The 6,165-nt window shown below is 36.5% G+C and overlaps 1 pseudogene; it reads left to right on the top strand.

Annotated features, from left to right (window-relative positions):
- LOC148723251 (tolloid-like protein 2) overlaps window positions 1-5,055 on the top strand; it is a 14,922-nt pseudogene extending 9,867 nt beyond the window's left edge.
- Window positions 5,056-6,165: the final 1,110 nt, after the last annotated feature.

Below are 6,165 nucleotides of genomic sequence, written 5' to 3'. Positions count from 1 at the left end.
AAAGCGAATAAATATTTACCTAACAACGGCCGGTAATTTTGAAGACTGAACAGCCTCAACGTACGTAAGTAACGAATAATGCTGGGTAAACCAATGAAATTTATTTTTCGAAACACGGTCTGGAATGTCGGAGACAAGTACTTGTATAATTTACCGAGTATTGCTGCCGGAAATTTTGAAGACTGAACGAACTCAACGTAAATTTACGAAATTACGGGTGAGTAAACTTTTATAAAAAAGATTTTTCGGAATGGGGTATGGAGTTTTGAAGAAGAAAGCTTGTATAACTTACCGAATTTTGGGGCCGGGAAGTTTGAAGACTGAAAGGACTCAGACTTAAAGAAATTTACTAAATTACGAACGAGTTAACTTATAAAATATATATTTCGAAACACGGTCTGGAATGTCGAGGATGAAAGCTTATACAATTTACGGAATAATGCGGCTGGGAATATTGAAGACCAAACGGACTCAATACAAATGTATTTGCGGAATTGACACGGCCTGAGATTTTGAAGACGAAACGGTTTTACCTCAAATCAGTAAATGTTTGAAATACTTCCCGACTTTCAAACTACAACGAAAACGGAATCAACCACCGGTAATACATGCAAAAACTAAATTTGAAATTTTCTTTGTCCTTGTGATTGGTTACTAAAATTCCCGGTAAAATTGTAGATACGGCCGTTTTTCAATGATATTTTAAAAATATACTTGTGTTGAGCCGGTTTCGCCTTGAGGTTTAGCCGGCCGTAATTTGATATATTTATTTACATTGATCAAGCCCGTTTCGTGTTCAAAATTCGCGGCCGCAATATTCAGTAAATTACATAAGCTCTCGCCTTCAGCATTCCAGGCCGTGTTTCGGAAAATATATTGAATAAAGTGAGTCGGCCGCAATTTGGTAAATTTAACTTTAGTCAGTTTAGTCTTCGAAATTACCGGTCGCCCTTCGGTAAATATTTATTCACCTTTACCGTAATAGAAATGAAAAAATATTATATTTTTTTTGCTTTAAAAAAACTAAAAGCTTTCGCATACCTTCACATCTGATCTAGTCAAACGAACAGTGAAATTTGACCCTTGTAGTGATTGATCCGCTGATGAACGAACTTCAATTTTTTTGTTCTAAACTCGTCTTGTGATTGGCTAAAAAACGTTGGGTGGCCCCGGTTGAGTTCGTGTCACTGTAAAAGTTGTTTTAACTGTTCTCCTTACCATAAAGATCTCCATTTCAGAAATAAAGTTCGACGTGCATATATAAACATATTACCGTCCCGATGCTTGTTCGCGAAATTTTTTAAGTAAGTTCTTTTTTTTCAATCTTTGTACTTCGAGGCACACAGTTTTTAACAATGCACCAACTCGTGTTGAAACGGCACAGGGGTAGGGCTAGCTCTAAATTGAATTTGTAAAAAATTAACATCTTTTCCTACACACAGTTGTCTCACTTCTACACCTGGTGAACGCATACGATGGTAAGTACTGTCAGTCAGCCGCTTTTACTATTATTTAGGCATTTTTTTCCCCAAGAGTGCTTTATGATCATCACATATGGAATTTGAATGGACAGACATAGCGTAAGGCACGAAAACACGAAATATGGCGCTTTGAAATGTTGAACATACTCGAGCACCCTACACTGATGGCCTTGTTTGTGATTTATAACGTGACGACATTCGTGAGGAATGTGTTTAACATGCAGAGCAGTCTTGCCTAAACTTATCAAAGCGTATATATCACTGAGCGTTCTGTGAACGCTGCAGGGATTTGATTTGCATATTTTGTTTACGTTTTTATTTGAATGAAAGAAAAATAAAAGATGATGACAAACACGAAATCCTTTAAAGTACTTTTTAAAATGTTCCACTTCAGTGGAAGGAAAACCAAATTGTCATACTTCCAAAAAAGATAGTTTGATCATTTTATGATCTGTTTTAACAACACAGAAATAATTTACAGTGCATTAACTTTCTCATATCCTAGTGTAAATAACTGACAAAATAATTATAATGATAAATCATTATAATTTGATGTTTAAGATTCTGAAAATCATCTTCCCCGTTACTGCGACACATTTTCCTTCAAGTTGAGTTTTTGAAGTTGGTGTGAGATTAAGTCGATTAAGGTATCAACTTTCTGATGTTTGAGTATTCTCATTATCTGTTTGCTTGACAGTGTATAGATATTATAGGGAGAAATTATGTATTAATCTCTTCTAGAAGTTGAAGGGCTAAGATTTGCTTGGTTCTCTCTCTATATAAGGACTCATTGCTGATGACTAACCTTGGAAAGTGTTTACTTTCATATAATTCCTTGCAATTTCAATTTGTACCCCTGGGTCCCTCACTGGTTCTAATGGTTACATTTGTACCCCTTATTTTCTCAGCGACTATGATGCAAACAGGCCAGGTTATACTTTGAATATCATGGTACCCATTGCAAAAATCATAAAACTGACTTTCTTGAACTTTATCCTTGTTTTCCATTTCTTTTTAACTGGAACTCTTTTGTCTCAAATTAAAAAAATGAAAAAGTGAATAAAAAATACTCTCTTTTTCAGCCTGCGTCCCTCCTGGAGAATCTATTAGTGCTTCACGTGGTCACATTTCCAGCCGCAATTTTCTCAACAACTATGATACAAATACGATTTGTACCTGGAATATCACGGTACCCAGTAGGAAAATCATCAAACTGACCTTCTTCAACTTTACCCTGGTAATAAATGAAAACACAGACTGTTCTGGAGCGGCGGCAACAAGTGCCCGAGTTTTCATCACAAACGTTGCCTCACATGGAGGAGATCCTAATGAATTTAAGCTTTGTGGTCAAAAGCTTCCCTATCCTGTGTACTCCAAGGGAAATTTCATTCAAGTGAGATTTGAATCCCGCACTGGCACTGTAAACAAAGGATTCGTTGCATCTTTTGAGGCGGTAGATGGAGATTCATGTGAGTGATTTTAGCCTTTAGTAGTTTTTTTAGGGAGTATGCAAGTCCCTACTGAGCGAGTAACCCCTAGAGAAATAGAAGGAAGTGTAAATTTGCTTTGGATTTACGTTGCAAATGATAAAATGAACACTCGGTCAACGGCTTAAAAAGTTAAACATAGTAAAAACTTTTCTATGCTCTTTATGCAATGTCTCCCCTATTTACCTCAGTTAAGATATGAGCCAGTTATCAATGCGTGAAACTAGCCGTATGTGATGGAGAATATAGTAGTCAAGATGTTTATTCCTAAAGCTGACACAGTCTTTGTTACTCTTTTCAGTGTGTCCTACAGATATGATCCTCAGTGAAACATCAGGTTATTTTTCCTCTCCCTTCCATCCAAGAAACAATCCATTCAACCAGAAATGTAGCTGGACGATTATAGGGAAACAAGGATACCGTATTGAGCTCACAATACCAGACTACAATCTTCACCAATGTGAAGCTGCTTGCTCGTGTATTTATTTGGAGGTTAAAGAGCTTCAGTGATGATTCCCAGGTTGGAAAACTTTGTGGTACACCAAGGAATGTTAATTCAATTTTCTATTCAGTACATGAAAGCTTAAGGGTGGTGTTTGTTTCTGATGATACAAAAATGGATTATCACGGATTTTGGCAACATACAAGCTGTTGAACCACAGTCCTCCAAGTAAGTATCGATAGAACTCAGAGAAAATTTCAACGCATACCATGAATAACAATAGAGATAAACTCCATCTTTTTACATTTGGCACAATCAGTTTAAAAGGGAAAAGAGAGCATTCTTATCTGTAAGTGAAACTTAATATTTTATTTGGTGGATGGTATTTGTTAGTATAGAGGTCTTTCGGATCCCTAGCTTGCATCTCCATGTATCCTGTGTGAGGATATTAACTCATTAACTATTTCTGAAATATATCAGCAATACAAAGTTTTCCAGTCTCAATTATTTCAGTAAATTCTGTACTTTTTGTTTTAATTGCATAGCTGGTGGTTAATTGAAACTGTGAGGATAGTTATTATTCTTTAATGTTTTAAAAGTCCACTTACATGTAAGGATAAATTTGGATAGTTCAAAGTATCCAAATTAATCCTTAATTGAACAGTTTTAAAAAATTAAAGATGATAGGTTGACTGAGCAATGCCCAATAACAACTGATCTGACTAGCTCTATGATTAGTAAGTAAGAAGACTACACAAAGAAAAATTTCTTTGACAGCCAAAATGGACTCAGCCTTCAACCTTGTCCAATTTTGGCTGTCCTTGCAATTTTTTCCATCCAATTATTTCCAAATTGGACAGCATGTAGTCCTATAACATACACTTATTTGTAAATTGAATAGTTGCCCTTCACAGAGTGAAAGTTATTGTTCAGTGATTCAATACACCTGAAACTTGTTAGTGCATGCCTCGTGTTTTCAGGGAGTCAGCGAGTTAGTCTTTAAGTCAGTCAGGGACTTAGTCAATGGGTTAAGAGTCAGTCAATTGTATTTTGTTTCCTTTAGTTTGTTGGGATTTCTTTTAAAGCGTTCTGTCCCTCATGAATTTGGACACTAATGTCCACCAATAACTAGGCTGTAGTAGCGGCAGATGAGTAGGTTTATTTTAATTTTTCATTTTCACGAATTTTTTTTTTCTCAAAACTTCCAGTTTGTCCTAAAGAGCCAATTTATCTTCATGGTGGTGGAAAACTTAGCAGCACCGATTACCCAGTAGGTAACTATACTGCATCTAGGAATTGTATGTGGATCATAACTGTTCCAGCTGGTTAATTGGTGCAGTTGGAATTGATTGATTTTGTCTTTAGTTCATGTGCAAATTGCAATTCCAGTCTTTGTTCCTATGTGGAGCTTTATGATGCTAATTCCACAAGCTCACCTGTTCTGGGGCGTTTCTGTGAGGATTCAACTTTGCAAAACAAAATTTCCAGAGGAAATCAAATGTTTATAATGTTTCATGCTGATACTTAAGTCAATCGTGGATTTGAAGCAGCATATTCAGTGGCAGTCAACTCAAAAAACGACAGAGTCAACTCCTGGATCAACGCCTGGATCAACGCCAGCGCCTGTACCAAAACCCACCAGTAGTAAGCTAAACTGACATATATCACACTAGAAATCCACTTATTTTGCCCTCGGATCTATAAGGATGATACAATAGCATTTCAGTAAGCAAGATGAACTTTGGGTTTAAAGATCTGGGTTCAGTTATAAGATTTGACCAAGTCATTGAGTTGTTTTTATAGGCAAGACACTCTACTCTCACAATCACTTTCTCAAACCAGGAGTAAAATCGGGCAGCGGCAAAGGGAGGCTAACCATATTAATGGGTTAATTAACATTCCAGTCAGAGGATGAGGTTGCACTCTACTGGCTAAGAGTGACTAGGCTCTAATTTTTCCAACCCTGAATCAAATATGAAGGTCATGCAAGGGTACGTTTCAATAACCTTTTTCCAAAAACAAACACAGTCCTTTAATGGGTAAGGATTATATGACACAGAAATATTTCTAAATTTTCAGGAAACCTGCCCTTTTAGACAAGTCAGTGGTGATAATTTTACACTCAGCCTGGTCTCTTGCTGACTAAACATGATGGTCATAATTCTTTCAACAGATTAAAAGATACAGAAAAAGCAAGAGCTTCCCCCTGCTGAGATGGAAGGGCTAAGTACAAAAGCCAGTCGATTAAGGGAAGAGTATACAGAGAAAATATATATGCCTTTGACTCTGCCTTTAAGAATTGCTTTGTTTTCTCCCTTTCTTAAAGTCAGGCTGTCTAGTTTCTTTTTTTAAAGGTGTAAAGTTGCAAAGTTTTTTTGATTAATTAGTCACTAAACGTCACTTTCTTTTGCAGTCGAACCTGTATTGAGCATTAAGCGGTCATCTGGTACTAAGTTGTCAGTTGTCAAAGTTCTGTTTTTTGCCCCTTTTTAAACTGAATTTTCCTCTTCTATTTGGCAGTCACTTCTATTAAGTAGTCGTGGCTACCCTTAAGCGAGACCCAATGGCTTGTTTGTATAGTCTTCCACCAGGCTTTATTGAATGGTCAGTTAGAGCAGAGTAGAGCGGAACCAGTCTAATAAAACCAGGGTTAATCTTTCAAGTAAGATTTAATTCATATTTATCTCCAGAAAATCAGTTTAAGTGGTATTTTTGAGCGAGTTTTTGCTCATTAAGTGGTCAGTTATGGCATGAA

This window comes from Stylophora pistillata, chromosome 9, assembly GCF_964205215.1.
Source record: "Stylophora pistillata chromosome 9, jaStyPist1.2, whole genome shotgun sequence".
Taxonomy (NCBI): domain Eukaryota; kingdom Metazoa; phylum Cnidaria; class Anthozoa; order Scleractinia; family Pocilloporidae; genus Stylophora; species Stylophora pistillata.
The sequence above is the reverse complement of the archived record's forward strand: the minus strand, read 5'-3'. Positions and strand labels throughout refer to the sequence as shown.